Source organism: Mirounga angustirostris, unplaced genomic scaffold, assembly GCF_029215605.1.
Source record: "Mirounga angustirostris isolate CCGP_5_RB_7025 unplaced genomic scaffold, mMirAng1.0.hap1 SCAF_13, whole genome shotgun sequence".
Classification (NCBI taxonomy): domain Eukaryota; kingdom Metazoa; phylum Chordata; class Mammalia; order Carnivora; family Phocidae; genus Mirounga; species Mirounga angustirostris.
Window position 1 is genome coordinate 8,943,955 of NW_026991721.1, and position 18,151 is coordinate 8,962,105.

The following is an 18,151-nucleotide window of genomic DNA, read 5'->3' on the forward strand; positions in this document are numbered from 1 at the left end:
CTCTGCTTGTGCTCTCGCTGTCAAATAAATAAAATCTTTAAAAATAAAAAGGGGCGCTTGGGTGGCTCAGTCAGTTAAGCGGCTGCCTTCGGCTCAGGTCATGATCCTGGGGTCCTGGGATTGAGCCCCACGTCCGGCTCCCTGCTCAGCGGAGAGCCTGCTTCTCCCTCTCCCTCTGCCTGCCACTCTGCCTACTTGTGCTCTCTATCTCTCTGTCAAATAAATAAATAAAATCTTTAAGAAAAAATCTTTTAAAAAAAGAAAAATCAAACTGAATCTGCAAATTATTAGAATAAGAGCTCAATAAAAACTAGACACAAAACAATTCTGTCCTGTATGCCAGTAGCAAACAACTAGAAAAATGGTTTTTTTTAATTGCCATTTATACTAGCAACTGTTAACCTTCAAAATAAAACTGTCAGTTATTTTGCCAGCAAAAATGGGATTATTCAGGAATAGCAGAGAATTGCAATTCAGGATATGTGGGCAATTTGCAACAGTCTATAGAACTGAAAATACTCTTGCTATTATCCAGAAATGTCACTTCTAGATTCATACCCCAGAGAAACTCTCATACATGTGCACAAAGCAACATACAAAAGACTTCACTGTAGCACTCGTTATAGCATTAAATATTTGGTAATCTGAAAAAAGGTCTATCATTAGGGGACAAAATAACTTGTAGAAAATTTCTAAATAGAATACTATAAATAACTAAATCTTAAAGAACCAGGACATAAAAGACAAAATATGCATCAAAAATATAGCATGAAAGAAAGAGGGGAAACAGCAGATTCACCTTAAATTTTTTTTTCCAAAAACCAAAAGACACAGTGGAATACCTACAGTCTGCATTTTAACTGACAACTATCCCAAAAGAGAGAACCACACCATTTATGGAGGTACTGCGATAACAGATTGGTCTGTGAATTGGATGGAGCCAGCCTCTACTCAATCTCCCTGTTCCAAAAATCCCCTTCATAAAGTATCCTCAGGTAGAGGATTTATGAAATATTAAATGATAATAATACATACTACTCATGATCTTGGACCAAGAAACAAAGAAACAACCTACAATTAAGGTTCCCATCAGAACTTGTTTCCCGAACTTGCACTCAAGGCTATAAAAGCAGGCTTTCAAGCTGTCCCTTACAAAATTCCACATCTCAGCTCTTCCAAAACCCAGTCTAATCCTTCCCCGGGAGAACTTCCCAATGGCATATTCCTCCACGGTTCAGGAAATAAGGAAATTCTGTTCTCAAATTGAATTTTTCGCAAAGGTGAATGCCCTCTTCCCAGCTCCCAGCAGAGAACCGGTCAATTGCGTATACCTTCTCCTCCGCAAATGGAGGCAGTGCCTCTCGCTGCCAGGAGAGGGCAGACGCTGCTCCTATCCTCGAAGAGCTTCCTTTGGCGAGGAAGCTGTCTACAGTTCAAGTATTTCTCCTAACAACCTCTTCTGGAGCTTACTTCATAGCATGGGGCAGGCAATCAATGAATTACAGTGTCATGCCTTGTTCTACACGATGGGGATAAAATAAATTATACAGACATGATTTCTGCTCTCAGGGAGTTTATGTGGGTAAGGGGTGAAGTAGAACAAGGGAAGGAATGCAGTAGTGATACTAAAACTGAAAAACAGGGGCGCCTGGGTGGCTCAGTCGTTAAGCGTCTGCCTTAGGCTCAGGTCATGATCCCAGGTTCCTGGGAGCGAGCCCCGCATTGGGCTCCCTGCTCAGTGGGAGCCTGCTTCTCCCTCTCACTCCCTCTGCTTTTGTTCCCTCTCTCGCTGTGTCTCTCTCTCTGTCAAATAAATAATTTTTTAAAATCTTTAAAAAAAAAATTGAAACAAAAGTGGGCCTTGTTGGCTCTGTCAGGAGGTACAGACTTGAACCTAACTAAGAGCAAAGGAGGAGCACTGAGGATTTTTAGCTGAGATCAGATTTTTCATTTAGAAAAATCACTCTGGGGCGCCTGGGTGGCTCAGTCGTTAAGCGTCTGCCTTCGGCTCGGGTCATGATCCCAGGGTCCTGGAATCGAGTCCCACATCGGGCTCCCTGCTCAGCGGGAAACCTGCTTCTCCCTCTCCCACTCCCCCTGCTTGTGTTCCTGCTCTCGCTATTTCTCTCTCTGTCAAATAAATAAATAAAATCTTAAAAAAAAAAAAAAAGAAAGAAAGAAAGAAAGAAAAATCACTCTGGGTACCTGGGTGGCTCAGTGGGTTGAGCGTCTGACTTCAGCTCAGGTCATGATCCCAGAGTCCTGAGATGGAGCCCCACAGCAGGCTCCCTGCTCAGCGGGGAGTCTGCTCCTCCCTCTCTCTCTCTCTCTCTGTGCTCTGTCTCTCTCTCTTTGAATAAAAATCTTAAAAGAAAGGAAAGAAAGGAAGGAAGGAAGAAAGAAAGAAAGACCACAAGACTACTCTGGCTATAATGTGGAGAATGGGTTAGAAGGGGGTAATGTCAGGGGCACCTGGCTGGCTCAGTCAGTAGAGTATAGGACTCTTGACCTTGGGGTTGTGAGTTCAAGCCCCATGTTGGGTGGAGACTACTTAAAAATAAACTAGAAGAAGAAGAAGCAGAAGCAGAAGGAGGAGGAGGAGGAGGCAAAGTCAGAGCCAGGAAACCAGCTTGGGAATATGTAGCAGAAATCCAGGGAGAATGGCTTAAGCTAGGGTACTGAGAAAGAGAAAAGCAGCTGCTGACATCTAGAAGCTGGCCTGGCACTTAGACCAAGGCCTTGGTGTTCTCCTGTTGAACATAATTTCAGAACATCAACATAAGACAAGGCCACTCTCTGATCATGATGGATCAAGTCAAAACAAGCCCATTCTTTTTTTTTTTTTAAGATTTTATTTATTTATTTGAGAGAGAGAGAATGAGAGAGAGCACATGAGAGGGGGGAGGGTCAGAGGGAGAAGCAGACTCCCTGCCAAGCAGGGAGCCCGATGCGGGGCTCGATCCAGGGACTCCAGGATCATGACCTGAGCCGAAGGCAGTCGCTTAACCAACTGAGCCACCCAGACGCCCAAAACAAGCCTATTCTATAATCACGTCTGAACACAGAAAAAAACATGAACATTGTCCAAATCACAAAGTCCAAACAGCTCCCTATCCTGGCTACTATGAGTGACTGTTGCTTCTTCACCAATCCTAGGTTAGCCTCATCGACTATAGACTTCCCTCCTTCTAGGTAAGACTTATTAAGATACCCAATAATAAAACGATGCCACTTCCTGAAAACATCAAATCCAGAATAAAAAAGTAAAAAAGTAAAGTCTCACTTGTTTAAACCCTCCCCCAAATCACCTAACACAAGCCCAGATCCTACAATAAGTTCTTTCTAACACCCTCCTACTGAGACACCCTGCGGTTTCCCCTGGTGTGGGTTCTTCCTCACTGTAACAAGTAATAAACCCAAGTTGCTCCAATACAAATATGTTCCTGGCAGTCTTTGGCTGGAGAGCATTTACAGTGCATCAGCTCTGGAGATAATGATCACACTCTGGCTTAGACAATTGAGCAAGAGAGGGCACACTGGAGAAGGAACAGATTTGTAGGAAGAGACGACGAATTCAGTTTTGGACAAGTGGAGCTGTTTATGGGCAATCCCAATGAAGATGTCTGGCAGACCATTAGATACAAGGTGTGCAGTTCAGAAGATCGTGGGTTGAGATGATGTTGGGGACATGGCAGCATATATATGGTAAATGAGGCCAAGATGATGGGTAAGTTGGTCTAGGCAGAGCATAGTGAATGAGAAAACAAGTGGACCTGGGGCAGAGCCCTGAAGAATGTGTAGGGATAGATAGTGAAAATAGCCAAGAAGCAAGAGGAGACCCAGGAGAGGGCAGGGTCCCAGAAAGCAAGGGTTGAGAACACTTCAGGAAGAAGGGCAGGTCAACAGTGTCAAATGCTACTGAGAGGTCAAGAAAGATGGAAGTATTGGGGCACATGGCTGCTTCAGTGGTGGACTGTGCTACTCCTGATCTTGGGGTTGTGAGTTCCAGCCCCACGTTGGGTGTGGAGATTACTTTAAAAGGGGGGGGGGCTGTGCCCCTCCCCTCCGCTCATGCTCTGTCTCTCACTTTCTCTCTCTCTCAAATAAATGAATAAAATCTTATCTTTTTAAAAAGATTTTATTTATTTATTTGTCAGAGAGGAAGAGAGAGACAGAGAGAGAGAGAGCACAAGCAGGGGGAACAGCAGGCAGAGGGAGAAGCAGGCTTTCCGCTGAGCAGAGAGCCTGAGGCAGGGCTCAATCCCAGGACCCTGGGATCATGACGTGAGCGGAAGGCAGACGCTTCACGACTGAACCACCCAGGTGTCCCTCAAATAAATAAATAAAATCTTAAAAAAAGAGATGGAACTATCTTCTGGGATTAAGTGAATGAGGTCAGTAGTGGCCTCGTGGAGGGGAGGGTACAGGAGCTAGAGTGCAATGGGTTAAGGAGAGAATGGGAAGAAAGGACATCCCTGGAATGGGGACGGGTCAGTTTCAGAGACTTCTACTTTGTCTTTACCACTGTGATAGCTCTTTTTCCCAGGCCAAAGGCCTGATGTGGGATTACTCTAACTCCAAGTATATCAACCCCATTAAACACCCAGGGACCAGGGAAACGATGCATGGAGTACACAAAGCAAGCTCCTATTCCAGCTCCCACTCCAAAAATCAATGGAATACATTGTCCTGGGATAGAGGACGTATCAGATGTTAAACTGATAAGAACAGATACCACACTTGATCTTAGCCAAAAGGCCGAGAAGCGATACTACCTGTATCAACTCCCCATCGTGCCTTCTGTCCCAAACCTTCCTCCCTCTGGTCTACAAATAAAGCATGTGAGCCTGTCCTTATACTCTTCATCATCCTCGTCTCCCCTGAGACCAGGCTAATCCTTCCAATGTCACACTTTACCACAATCCAGATAATTCTGTTATCAAATTGGGATAACAAATTGGGATATCAAATTGGGTTTCTCCACCAAGGTTACTGGCAGGTCTCCCAATTCCTGGCAAAACAATGGTAATCTGCATATCCTCCTCCACCCTTAAGGGAGGCAGTGCCTCTTGCAGCCACGTGGGGGCAGGGTTGCTCCCTGAGGAAACTTGCCAGACCTCTAAGCAAGGCGCTCATACCATATGTAGGGCAATGAATTGAGGCTGGAAAAAGGTCATTCCAAATTTATGGAGATAAACTAATATATATTGAATCCTTCTTAGTGTCTTGCATTCTGCCAGGCAACAAGGATACAGTGATGATTTACACAGGCATGAACCTAAAAGAGTTAAAATGGGAGGCAGGGTAGATCAGGCTTGGGGAGGGAGAAGTGGTTAAAAAAAAAAAAATTGCCAAGGAAAGCAGGGGTTTTGATGGCTATATTGATGGTCTGGTCTTTAGCCTAAAGACTATGGAAGGGCACTGAAGGATTATGAGCTGAGAAGTGAGACTTTTTTTTTTTTTAACTTTTTTCTTTTTTTTTTAAGATTTTATTTATTTGACAGAGAGAGACACAGCCAGAGAGGGAACACAAGCAGGGGGAGAGGGAGACGCAGGCTTCCTGCCGAACAGGGAGCCCGATGCAGGGCTCGATCCCAGGACCCTGGGATCATGATCTGAGCTGAAGGCAGACGCCCAACGACTGAGCCACCCAGGTACCCCTGAGAAGTGAGACTTGACCACAAATGTTTTATTTAGAAAGATCTCTCTGCTACAAGGTAGAGAATGGATTGATTAAAAGGGAGGAAACCAGAGCCAGGGAGCCAGATTAAATTTGTTGTAAAAACCACAGGAAAGGAGTGCCTGGGTGGCTCAGTTGGTTAAGCATCTGCCTTCAGCTCAGGTCATAATCTCGGGGTCCTGGGATGGAGCCCTGGATCAGGCTCCCTGATCAGTGGAGAGCCTGCTTCTCCCTCTCTCTCTGCTGCTCCCCTGCGCGCGCAAGCTCTGTCTAATGAATAAATAAAACCTTTTTTAAAAAAGATTTTATGCAACATACTAATGAGAGAAAAAATAAGATTTAAGACTTGTTCAAAAGAAAATTCTAGGAAAGGAGTATTTTAGAGTCCATCCGTCAAGAATGCTGATATGAATTAATTTGTTCATAGGTAGATATAAAACTGGCTAATGTCACACAAGGATATCAAAGAATTATAAAATAACCAAATCAAGAGCAAATAGGAAGTCCAACAAAAGTGCACACTCCCTAGAAAATCAGATAACCCCCAGGGTGTGTTGGCCCAGTTTACAACATCAAAAGGACACCAAACAATAACTTGCCTCTTTCCAACTTTTGGAAACATCCATACACTTCCTTTCTGTTCCAGCTCCAAGCCTGTGCTCAATTTTTTTTTAAATATTTTATTTATTTATTTGACAGAGAGAGACACAGCTAGAGAGGGAACACAAGCAGGGGGAGTGGGAGAGGGAGAAGCAGGCTTCCTGCGGAGCAGGGAGCCCGATGTGGGGCTCAATCCCAGGACTCTGGGATCATGACCTGAGCCGAAGGCAGACACTTAACGACTGAGCCACCCAGGCGCCCCTTGTTACAACTTTTCAATCATGTATTTGAACAAGCAATTAATATTTGCTGAGTAAATAAATTTATTTGTCCCTAAATGTATTCAAACTGGAATTCTCTCGTTGTGAATACTTGTTATGTTACCCTGGGACACACACAGGGACAACATTGCCCCTGAAAGAGTGAGAATCGGTTTGGCAGGGGGAGGGGCAGAAAAATCTTAGATATTAAAGAGGTTTATGGCCCACCAAAGGGCCATCGTACATAAGCAGAGATGCAGTATATCAGTGGTATTAAAATTTCATGAGTGGGATTGGAGGGGGAAATGTCTTTTTAAGGCTCCTAGTGAGGAGGAGACGATAATGAAAAAAAGACTGAGAAACAGGACCCAGGGATCATTCCATTTGTTTCCTGTGCATTTGCCTGCTGCCTGACTACCTTGAGCAGGAACTGTGAGATGAGAGCAGTAAAGCATAGTGGTCAGAAGTGCGGGCATGGAATCTGACTGCCTGGATTTGCAGACTGCTTGCCTCTGATATCTCTTAAATGGATAATACCCAGCAAGTTACTTAACCTCCCTAGACCTCAGTCTCCTCATCTGTAACATTACCTTAATACCTTCCTCCCCGGGTTGCAGTATTAGGTGAGGTCATACAGCGGAGCCCATAGTCAGAGCTTAGGCAATGTTTCTAAAACCTGCAAGTACACTAGGTGCTTACCGCAAACTACTGATGAACCAAGCCAATTGGTCTTAACGGTTTAGAGGTGACTGGAACCACCTTGACGATCAGGTGGGAGATGCAGGCAGCTCTGTAGGAACTCTTTACACCTAGGGTCCCTTATCTATAAAATGGGCTATCTAGGGATTTGGGAGAACTAATCAATTCGTGTAGTGTGCTTAAAACAGTGCTTCCAATGATAGCGAATATTAGCCCAACTACAAGCCAAGCTCCTAGCGACAGCGGACTAGACAAGCAGGTCATAGGTGGCCGCTCAGGAAAAATCAGACCCTGTCAGAAGACTCAAGCAGAGCACTTACGGCCTGATTCACTTTCCCGAAATGGCTCCATGCAAAGGACCTCCCCCAAGCCGCCCGCTAAGCAGGGACCCTGCGCACCAGTCCTGGAATGCGCCTGGGCGGCAGGCGTGGGACCGAGATGACACGGGTCGAGGCTGCAGGAGGTCCGGGATCCGTGGAGGCGGAGCCTGCACACCGGTTTAGGGTGTGTATGTAAGTAAGGGCAGTGCTCAGGGAAGGGTGTGGGGCAGGCAGCGGTGACGGAGGCAGAGGGTCGCCCACCACCGGTGCGAAGCCAAGGCCTCCGCGCTCTCGCCCCAGAGAAAGCCTGGGGTACAGACCCCCCGCCGCCAGACAGGAGCGCCCGCGCGCTTCCCTAAAGCGCAGGCGCGTCTTTTTCGCGCCCCAGCTCCTGAAGGCGCCAACGGCACTCCCCCCTCCCCTGGAATTCTTTACCCACAACTCCCCGGGCTCGCGCGCCCTCTCCTTATGCGCCTGCGCCCGCCATAGTCCCACCCCCAAATCCCGTGGGCCTCTGCGAGGTGGTATTTAAGTATGTCGCTACAGGCCTTCGGTCTCATTTTTCCGCGGCGTTCGGTGAGTAGAACCTTCTTTGTTTAATTTTCTTAAACCAAGTGAGCGTAGCACGCCTGAGCATTTAGGTTGCACTTACTGGTTGGCGGGGGAGGGTAAGATCTCGGCCATAGCCTTGAATCCACGAAGCAGCAGCGCAGCTTTGTGAAGGACAAAATGGCGATGGCGGGCCGTAGCGGCGGCCCTCTCTGTGATGAGGACCTTTTCACAGACCTGTACTGAGTTCCGTGAGGATAAGACTCTCTGAGGAGACGGGCCTTGCATAGCCGAAGTCCAGCACAGTCGTAGCTCCGGAAACAGCGATTGTGAAATCACGAATGTTGATTTACTGTCCTCTCGTCTGCAGGGTTCGGGCGCACTTGGAACGCTGACGAATGGAGAGGAGCCGACTTGTTAGGGTGAGTGTTTACGGCCGTCCGTTACCACTGTTCCTCCGTTGCGGAGTTTACGCGCGTCCAGTGGGATGTGCTGCGGGGATGATACCTAAAATTGAACTCTCTCTTTCTGATGGATAGTGGAGAAAACATAAAGATTCTGAGTAGCACCATCCCGCAGCAAACGCTTGGGGTTTTAGCGCGGAGGTGTGAGGGCACAGACGTGAGACAGACTGCAAGGTGCGGAACTAAGTGAGGGGTGCGCCTCGTTTTTGTTTGTTTTTTTTTTCCAGATGTGGTTCAGCTCGAAAGACCTTACAGGCTGGAGGATGGGACAAGACCTGTCGTGCAGCCTAGGCATTACGGTAATGCTCCAGGTGGGTAGGCCGTGATTTCCGCAGGTGTGGGTGGGCACAGTGTCTAGGTGGGGTTCTTGTTCAAATTGTGCTGACCACTCCGTGATGAACATAAAAAAAGACAAGCATATGGCTGAACTTAAAGTGATGCCATCTTCCTACTGAGAAGTGGGCCAAGAGTACTCAAGGGTCTATGAGTGATGATTCTTAGGTACATACATAACGCCTTCCTTTTCTGTTTCAGCATCTCATCACTAGGCCTGAGGAATCCACCTGCCTCCCAGGGTGAATACAGGTAATGAATTGTTCAGATGGGGGATTGGAGTGTTGTCCGGTTTTGCCTACAACCAGGAGAGCAAATGGCCAGTGGAGCAGCATTGCCTTTTTGCTCCTTCCAGCTTGTTCTCTTGTAATGACTTTGCTGTGGAGGGAGAGAGCAGCCTAACAGTACAGTTCTTGCGAGGGTGTGCTCCCCCTCACCCATACGTCAACTGTCAGATGATTTGAATAGATATGCTGATCCTCTGTGAGGTGCGACAATTAATAGCATGTTAGAGTTCTGATGGCAGTTTCTGTTAATGAAGAAACTTTATTCCGTTTTATATTTTCAGATAACCATTTGTTCCCCTTTTGCAGGTTGTCCTGATGGTGACACATTCCTCTATCTTAAAGTAAGTAGCTTCTCCTAATACTGATTAGCATATGTGTGAATTTGTTATCCAAAGGATGATTTCATTGTGGGTGTTTTGTTGTGTCCAGACATTTCATTGACCCATATAGGTTTCTGGTTCTTGATCTGTTTCTTCTGAGCAGTTTTATTTTTTTTATTTTTATTTTACATAGGCTCCATGCCCAACGTGGGGCTCAAACTCATGACCTCGAGTCGAATGCTCCACCAACTGAGCCAGCCAGGCGTCTCTTGATCAATTTCTTGTAGATGTTCATTGATGATTCTGCCCAGGGTTGAGCTTTCGGAGAGCGTTAAGGATGGTGAGTACTTGTAACCTTAGTGGTTGTGGCTTGCCAGAGTCTGTGCCAGTGAGGAAAGCAAGCATCCTGTCTTACCCTGTTCCAGCCCCAGAGCCAGTAATGGTGAACCCACTGGGGCTAACTGGGAGAAAGGATGAGAATTTGTTCGTAAGGAACTGTCTGAGGTACAGTGTATGCCTGTCAGTAGCATCTGCTTGGCTTTTCTTAGTTTAAATCCATTAATCATAGTTGGAATGGATGTGGCTGTTTTAGATCCTTCACTTAATTATGTAATCTTCTCTTTCAGGAGCAGCTTGTTCTGTGTGCTGCCCAAAAGCCTCCAGAGTTAACAGGTTAGTGGATTAATGTCTGTGGCTCATGCCACCAAATAGGCAGTTTCCATGATGAATCAAACTAGCTCACTATGACCTACACAATGAAAATAAGTGAACACCTGAGAAACTGGAGAAGGCAGGAGTGGAGGGATGCTATGTAGAAGGGCTTTTTATCCACCTACGTTTTTCTTTTTCTCTAGGTGCTGTTAACCCATTAACCTGCTTGTTTGCGCAAAGGTGAGTTGTTTCCGTACGTGGTTCATGGAGCATATTGGGTAGAAAAAAATACCCTTTCGAGGGTATAAATGCATGATGACTTACATGGAATCTCGTTCGGCTGATAACTTGCTGTTGAGACTCGGAAATCTGATTTTTCTAGGAATGATAGTTTAAGCAAGAACAACTTTTATTGTTGGACGTAAGCATTACTGACTCTGTTCTTAATCGTTTCAGGTCCAGTGCCTTGTGTGGAGCCCAAGAATGATTTGAGGTAAAATGCCTTTGTAACATCACTTAGCTGCTATATAGAATTCTCCGGGTGTTTTTGGGGGGGGGGTGTTGGGTGGCACTTGTCTGGGTAGCTGTAAGAAGACCTTACTGGCTCACTCCAGAGTCTTGTCTGTGGCCATTCTGAACCACCTACAACAAGCTCCCCCTCACCAGTGATGAATTCAATACCGCCCCAGTCTGATCATTGTGACTGAAAGGTATTTTCTGAGCTGTGAGCTTGCCTTGGAACGAAGTGACAACAGTAGTTTATCAACTGGCTTCAAGCCAATAGGAAGTTCTGTGGACTACCTGGTGGTTACTGTAAAATAGGCATTCTGAAACCTACAAAGCCTTTACAGATGTGCCTTTGCTCTCAGCAATAGGGACCGGAGATGTTTGAGAGGCTTAGTTCTCAATCTTCTGCAGGAACCCTCAGCCGTTTTTCTGCTTAGCTCCAGTCTGAAGTCAGAGGTGAGTAAATCTAGGTGGTGCAGGGTAGCCCAAACTAGAACTCCCAGTGAAGAAACAGTCACATGTCTTACCTCCTGTCCTAGTTCCAGAGCCTGTAAAGGTGAACCCACTGGGGCTGGCTGGGGGAAAAGAGGAAGCTTGTTCCAGAAGGAACTGTCTGAGGGATCATAAGGGATTTCTAAATATGGGAAAGGGAATAAATCACTTGCTGAAGTCGATTGTATATTTGTGTTCCAGGTGTGAAAAAAGAACAAGGCCCATATCACAGGTATGCATCTGTTCAAATATTGGTGTTTAATATCTAATAGACTAAGATAAACAGAAAAGTATACCTGGAAACAAGCTTTTTAACGTGAACTAGTTTAAAGGATAGCCCCTTATAAACTCAACATAATACATTCTTACCTAATAAGGAGGCTCACTTTTTTTTCCTTTCTTTCCTGTACAGGAATCCACTTCAGGGATACCAAAAGGAAGTCTTCAGGTCATTTTTTGTACAACCTAGCTGTGGAAATTAGCATACAATTGTTTTAGCCTTTCTAAATAAAAGTTTAACCTTCATTGTTTATGTGTTTGAGTGTCTAGGTGGGCAGAAGGAAATAATCCTGGGGAATTTGCCCTTGTCAGCATTGTTCTATTTAGTGTGGCAGGTTGCCTACTGCTGTCCAGCTCGGGGAAGCAGTGTTCAAGGAGCCTCAGTAGATCTCCTAAGGTTCACCACCACCTGCCATGTGCCTCACTGTGTGAAATGTCTGCTGGGGTTTGGGTGATAACTTTAGCAGGCTTGGCTGAGGCACTAGGAGGCTGGAGTATGACCATCAAGGGTCCCTTAGACTCAAAAAAAGTGGCTGTCTGATTTTGGTGTTTCACTGCCCTTTTCTGCCCATGAAACTTCAACATGGTTTCTGTGGAGTCTGCTTTTTCTGTAGAATCAGGCCTACAGCCCTTGAGTTTCTGTTCCTATAGTGAACCTCTGGGTCTCTACATTCTTTTTCTGGAATGGTCTGCGCTTTCATGGAGGTGACTCATTCAGGAACTCTAAGCTCAAAAGTCACTGCTGGGGGCCCCTAGGTAGTTCAGTCAGGTAGGCATCCAACTTGATGTCTCAGGGTCATCAGTTCCAGCCCTGCATTGGGCTTCACACTGGGCATGGAGCCTACTTAGAAGTCAACTGCTAAAAGGCCTACCTTGGCTAATCATGGTCAGTTTATGCTGTTGGTGTAAATATACTTTGATTGGAATGACCCTGCTTGTGTTTGTCTGCCTTCCTTTTTTTTTTAAGATTTTATATGAGAGAGAAAGCACAGCCCAGGAGAGGGGCAGAGGGAGTGGGAGAAGCAGAATCCCTGCTGAGCAGGGAGCTAGATCCCAGAACCCTGGGATCATTACCTGAGTCTAAGGCAAGTGCTTAACTGAGCCATCCAGGCTTCCCTCCTTCCGTTCTCTCAGTGGGAAAGTAGAACTTACTCACTTAGGACATCAGTTAGGGGTGCTCTGTGAACACCTACATGAATGTGATTTGCAATGAATATCCATCTGTCTCCTTGTGCCATTGTATCTGGACATAAATTTAGGCAATGGAGTTAAGATCATTAAGATCTTACAAACTTAGGCGTCTGCGTGGCTCAGTCATTAAGCGTTTGCCTTCAGCTCAGGTCATGATCCCAGGGTCCTGGGATCGAGTCCCACATCGGGCTCCCTGCTCGGCAAGAAGCCTGCTTCTCCCTCTCCCATTCCCCCTGCTTGTGTTCCTGCTCTCGCTCGCTCTCTCTCTCTCAAATAAATAAATAAAATCTTTTAAAAAAAAAGATCTTACAAACCTGGTAATTTCAATGCTTTTTATTTTTTAGAGATACATTTTAAGTGTGCGGGGCAGGAGGGGGAGAGAATCCAAGCAGATTCCCCACTGGGCATAGAGCCCAACAGAAGCTGGATCCCAGGACCCCAAGACCTGACTGAGCCACCAGGTGCCCCCAAACCTTGCTTTTTAATTGTCCCTAGGCAAGCTGGCTTTGGGGATGAAGGACAGTAAAGGAAGTCAAAGTAGAAGCACTGTCTGGGGTGACCTTTGTGTGCATAGATCAATGCTTAATCTTTAGAGCAGTTAAACAGTTGCCTCACCTGGAGGCTCAAATCTTCACACTTAGTGAATAACTTATCCCCATCCCCATCCCACCAGGCAATTCTGGTTGACATAAGTAGGTTTGGTTTTTTTAAGATTTTATTTATTTGACACAGACACAACGCGAGAGGGAACACAAGCAAGGGGAGTGGGAGAGGGAGAAGCAGGCTTCCCGTGGAGCAGGGAGCCCAATAGAGGGCTCTATCCCAGGACCCTGGGATCATGAACTGAGCTGAAAGCAGATGCTTAACGACTGAGCCACCCAGGTGCCCTGACATAAGTAGTTTTTATAGTGAACATCCTTCTGTTGCTCAAAATGGGATTCCCATCCATATGTAAAATTTAAAGTATGCATATTATGTCAGAACTATAGGGTAACTTACGGGCTCCTGGGAGGCTCAGTCGGTTGAGTGTCCGGCTCTTGGTTTTGGCTTGGGTCCTGGTCTTGGGATCCTGGGATCTGCCCTGCTTGGGGCTCTGGGCTGTGCGCTCTGCATGGAGTCTGCTTGAGACTCTCCCTCACCCTCTACCTCCCCGCCTGCAGCCTCAAATAAAATCTTTTTTAAAAAATAAAATCATTTTAAAAAACTATAAGGCAACTTAAAGAACATGCTTTTGGGTGCTTGGGAGGCTCAGTTAAGCATCTGCCTTCAGCTCAGATCATGCTCCCAGAGTCCTGGAATTGAGCCCCAATTTGGCTCCCTGCTCAACGGGGAGCCTGCTTCTCCCTCTGCCCCTCCTCCTGCTTGTGCGAGCTCGCTCTCACACTTTCTCTCTCTCCCTCTCCCCCCCCACCTCAAAATCTTTTAAAAAATGGATTTTTTGCTCATTAAATGGTAACTATGCAGATCTGAGAGCTGTCAATAACGGTAATTCAGCTATGAAAATGGGTTGCATAAGAAAAAAACATGCAAGTACCCTGAAGGAGGACCAGTTTTAAAGCAGTGGGGGGGGGGGGGGGGAGAACGTGGGGAGGAGCACTAGAAACCCACAATGAGGTTCCGCAAGCAGTGGGACAATCGGCAGAGTGCTAATCTGGAAATACCAGATGAATTGTGTTAAAGCCACAAAGAGGTCAGGTGGAACTGAGACTGACAACTACAAGCAAGTGTGGGGCTTTTAGACCAACCCCTACGTGCAGGACCTCTCCCCCGACTAACCACGGGAGGTAGGTGCCACAAGTATCCTCGGCTGGAGGAGGGACCCCATAAGGAGACAAGGAACTTGCCTGCTATCACAGAGCTAGAAGAGCAGGGGAAGGGGGTGGTCAATAGTTAAATTTAGTCCTAGGTGCTTAACCATTAGGCCAGGCTGTTTTCTCTGGGAGTCTCCAGGACACTGCTGATCTAATCCAGCCTAGGGAAGTTTAGCAAGCAGGTGATGGAACCAAAGCTGGGTCTAAGCCGGCACAGGAGCCAGGCAATATTTAGCAGAAGAGTCTGGTTGACAATGAAACCTTCCAGGAGCACTATTTTCACCGTTGGGCAAATGAATTCAAATTCAGGTCCAAGTCGATGGCTACTTTGGCTAAAAGATGAAAGAAATAACAGACAACGTGGAGAAATGGAGAGTGCTGGAATGATTGAGGCCTGGCTCCCCCTGTTCCCAATGCCTCAGACCTCTCCCCTGAGCTTCAGGGGCATCTGCTCACCCCTTGACCTACTTACCTGAAACCCAACTGGACACTGAGACCTTTGATTCCCTGATCTGCTCAGGTCTGCTACACCCAATCCCCTATCTCCCCACCCACTGACAGGCTGCTCTGTCCCGAACCTCGCAGTGTACTCCTCAGAAGAGCCATGGCCTTGCTCTTGCCTTTGTTGACTGCTGTCTGGTTATTTTCTACAGGAAGAGGGAAAGGGAAAGTAAGACAGCCAATACATAAGATATTTGAAATTGCACTGTGGTTTTCAACCAGGGGTGATTTTGCCTCCCCTCCCCAGACCACACTTAGCAATCCCTGGAGACGTTTTTGATTGTCACAGCTTTGGGGGTGCTATACTACGGCATCCAGTGGGGAGACCCTACAATGCACAACTCCCTCTCTACCACTCCTCGGTGAATTATTCAGCCCAAAATGCCAGTAGTGCTAAATGCAGACACCCTGAGATTTATGAGAAATGGTGGCAGAGAACAAGACTCTGATTTGGTGAGAAGGTGGCCAGGGAAGGCATCTTAGAGGAGGCGACATTTGACCTAAGATGGGAAAGAGGAGGTGGCGAGATGTGGAGGCTGAGGAACAGCCCAGGGAAGGAAACGGAGTCATTCAGAATGTATTTTGGAGTAGAAGCAACAGGCCAAGCTGACGAATGTAGGAGTGAGATGAAGGGAGCATGAAGGATGTTTCAGTGGGGACACAACCATTTTGGATAGAGTGAGTCTGAAATGCCTCCCGGACATCCAGGGAGAGAGCCCAGCAAAGGTGGGAGGGCATAGACTTTAGGAATGGGGGTTCCAAGGCCAGGTGGTTGAGTTTGGCATCCCTGCCACTTACCAGCTGTGTGACTTTAAGAAAGTCACCTAACCTGCTGTGGTTCAGTTTCCCCACCTGTTAGAGAAGAAAGATGATAGTGACTACTTCTCTCTTAAGGTTGTTAAAACATATAAAGCACTTGGAATGGTGCCTGGCACCACTGACCGGTGAGGCTGGAGACAGGGAATCAGCTGCCACTGGGGCATAGAAAGCCCAGGCACCGGATGAGAGCCTTTCAGCGGAAAGTGTACATTCAAATTTCTAGAAAGCCAGGGGGCTGATACACATTAGCAGACAGGGTGAAACTGGTGGCCCAGAGGAGAGCTGGTGCTTCTTGCCCAGGAGCTGCCCAAATCCACCCCAGAGTCGCCACAGGAAAGTGGGCCAGGTGGAACCAGCCTTAAGTCAGGGGCAGTGCTCCCCCGGCCAACCCTGGCATGGGCCTGCACACAGGGCCTCCGGGACCCCCTCATGTGGGCCTCGCTTTTCCTGTCATCAAAGCCAGTGATTCTCTGTGAACTCCCCTACTTCCCTCCACCTCTGCCATAGAGCCACCCCTGCCCGGATCCCCACCAGCTCTTGCCTGGAGGACCCCAGGATTCTTCTCCCGGTTTTCCCCAGTAGACTATGAACGTCATGAAGGCAAGGGCCATGCCTGATTTTATCATTGTAGAGTGTGTGCTCAATAAGCATAAACAAATGGACAAATAGCCTCCCAGGAGCAAATGTAATTCTACGTTTTTGTTTTTTAAGATTTTATTTATTTATCTGACAAAGAGAGAGATTGCGCACAAGTAGGGGGAGGGAGAGGGAGAAGCAGGCTCCCCACTGAGCAGGGAGCCTGACAGGGAGCTTGATCCCACAACCCTGAGATCATGACCTGAGCCAAAGGCAGACGTTTAACCAACTGAGCCACCCAGGCGCCCCTAATTCTAAGTTTTTATGGCACCTGCACTATCAGTGTCCCGTACTTGGATAGGAAGAGGCAGGGATAACAGCAGACTGAGAGTGAAGGAGCCACTCCCCACTTGCTTTGGCTTCAGAGGAGGAACAGGGCTGCTGCAGCCCCACCTAGGGAACTACCCCCGGCCCCAAATCTGCAGTCTGGGCCCCTTGGCTGTAGCCTGGGCAGAAGGTGAAGGCTGCTCAGCTAGGGGGCTGTGGTCTGCCCAAGGTTGGGTCTTGCAGAATTTGGAGAAGGTTGAGATTGAAAGAAATGAAGGTTTGCTTTTGCCCCTGTATGTTTTTACTGCCGTTGTACCAAATTACCACAAACTCAGTGGCTTAAAACAAAACTTCTTATCTTGCAGTCTTGGAAGTCAGGTGTCCAAAACGGGTCTCACTGGGCTAAAATCAAGCTGTGTTGGCAGGGCTGCATTCGGTTCTGGAGGCTCTAAGGAAGAATCTGTTTCCTTGGGTGCCTGGGTGGCTCAGTTGGTTAAGCGACTGCCTTCGGCTCAGGTCATGATCCTAGAGTCCTAGGACAGTCCCGCATCAGACTCTCTGCTTGGCCAGGAGTCTGCTGCTCCCTCTGACCCTCCCCCCTCTCATGCTCTCTCTGTCTCATTCTTTCTCTCTCAAATAAATAAATAAAATCTTAAAAAAAAAAGTTTCCTTGCCTTTTCCAGCTTCTAGAAGGCCACCCACATCCATCTGATGACCCCCTTCCATCTTCAAAGCCAGCAATGGCTCATCCATCTTTTGCATGCCGCATCACTCTGACGCTGGTGGCTCCTGCGTCACTCTAGCCCTGATAAGGACCACCAGATAATCGAGGATAACCTCTCCTTCCCCAAACCCTAACTTAACCATATCTGCAAAGTACTTTTTGCCCTGCGAGGTAATACATTGCGAGGTTGTGAGAATTAGGACCTGGGCCTCTGGGTTGGGGGCACTGTTCTGCTGGCCGCGCCCTCTTAACTCAGCCCCTCCCTGGAGGCCCTGGGTTTACTTATGGAGACCTGTAGAAACTGCCCCTGTTTAGTAACATCGGGGACACACTGCTGAGAACCCTGTTCTCTAAAATCATCGATCCCAGACATTTTGCTAATTAAAAGCCTCTCAGTGAGAACGGAAGTTCCCACCCGGTCACTTTGACACAGACACTCGGCCTCTATTTCCAGCCCGGGTGTAGAGCTTGTTAAGGAGGTTTCGGACAGAACATTCCACATTTCCATTAATAGAGTTTCCAAGAAGACGGGACCCCAAGTTCCTTGTCAGCCCCGGCCTGATCTCAAACCCTTTCATACAGCTGTCTTTGCCCTGAGCCTACAAAGGAAGTGCTTCATTTCAGTTTTATCTATGCTGGTCGCACCCCCTCTCTCCCACCGGGGTTTAGGAATCGGGAACGTCCGCAAGGCCTTTCTCGGGGCCGCTTTTCTCCTCTGCGAAGGGCCCACGGTGGTCTAAGCAACGGGCCTCACGTCATCA

At 47.2% G+C, this 18,151-nt stretch overlaps 1 long non-coding RNA gene and 10 other non-coding genes across 13 annotated transcripts; 9 read left to right on the forward strand and 2 right to left on the reverse strand.

Moving 5' to 3' along the window:
- Nucleotides 1-880: 880 nt before the first annotated feature.
- LOC123858154 (U2 spliceosomal RNA) lies at nt 881-1,063 on the reverse strand. The gene has a single exon (XR_006794104.1). It is a non-coding gene; the product is annotated as a U2 spliceosomal RNA (small nuclear RNA).
- Nucleotides 1,064-4,585: 3,522 nt separating this feature from the next.
- LOC123858148 (U2 spliceosomal RNA) lies at nt 4,586-4,770 on the reverse strand. The gene has a single exon (XR_006794103.1). It is a non-coding gene; the product is annotated as a U2 spliceosomal RNA (small nuclear RNA).
- A 3,221-nt stretch (nt 4,771-7,991) lies between these two features.
- LOC123857046 (uncharacterized) lies at nt 7,992-11,687 on the forward strand. 3 transcript variants are annotated; one of them, XR_010406820.1, is made up of 13 exons: nt 7,995-8,135; nt 8,479-8,530; nt 8,800-8,883; nt 9,107-9,157; nt 9,499-9,533; nt 9,706-9,852; nt 9,938-10,016; nt 10,139-10,184; nt 10,367-10,403; nt 10,620-10,656; nt 11,033-11,126; nt 11,364-11,394; nt 11,575-11,687. It is a non-coding gene; the product is annotated as an uncharacterized LOC123857046 (long non-coding RNA). The 3 variants fall into 3 exon arrangements; XR_010406819.1 differs by having other exon boundaries at nt 7,992-8,135; nt 9,938-10,184; XR_010406818.1 differs by lacking the exon at nt 9,938-10,016 and having other exon boundaries at nt 8,023-8,135.
- Nucleotides 8,601-8,675, forward strand: LOC123858102 (small nucleolar RNA SNORD26). Its single transcript, XR_006794060.1, has one exon. It is a non-coding gene; the product is annotated as a small nucleolar RNA SNORD26 (small nucleolar RNA).
- On the forward strand, nt 8,960-9,032 carry LOC123858100 (small nucleolar RNA SNORD27). The gene has a single exon (XR_006794058.1). It is a non-coding gene; the product is annotated as a small nucleolar RNA SNORD27 (small nucleolar RNA).
- LOC123858099 (small nucleolar RNA SNORD28) lies at nt 9,356-9,430 on the forward strand. Its single transcript, XR_006794057.1, has one exon. It is a non-coding gene; the product is annotated as a small nucleolar RNA SNORD28 (small nucleolar RNA).
- Nucleotides 9,896-10,020, forward strand: LOC123858108 (small nucleolar RNA SNORD22). The gene has a single exon (XR_006794066.1). It is a non-coding gene; the product is annotated as a small nucleolar RNA SNORD22 (small nucleolar RNA).
- On the forward strand, nt 10,228-10,294 carry LOC123858098 (small nucleolar RNA SNORD29). Its single transcript, XR_006794056.1, has one exon. It is a non-coding gene; the product is annotated as a small nucleolar RNA SNORD29 (small nucleolar RNA).
- LOC123858103 (small nucleolar RNA SNORD30) lies at nt 10,472-10,541 on the forward strand. Its single transcript, XR_006794061.1, has one exon. It is a non-coding gene; the product is annotated as a small nucleolar RNA SNORD30 (small nucleolar RNA).
- On the forward strand, nt 10,822-10,890 carry LOC123858104 (small nucleolar RNA SNORD31). The gene has a single exon (XR_006794062.1). It is a non-coding gene; the product is annotated as a small nucleolar RNA SNORD31 (small nucleolar RNA).
- On the forward strand, nt 11,168-11,292 carry LOC123858107 (small nucleolar RNA SNORD22). Its single transcript, XR_006794065.1, has one exon. It is a non-coding gene; the product is annotated as a small nucleolar RNA SNORD22 (small nucleolar RNA).
- Nucleotides 11,688-18,151: the final 6,464 nt, after the last annotated feature.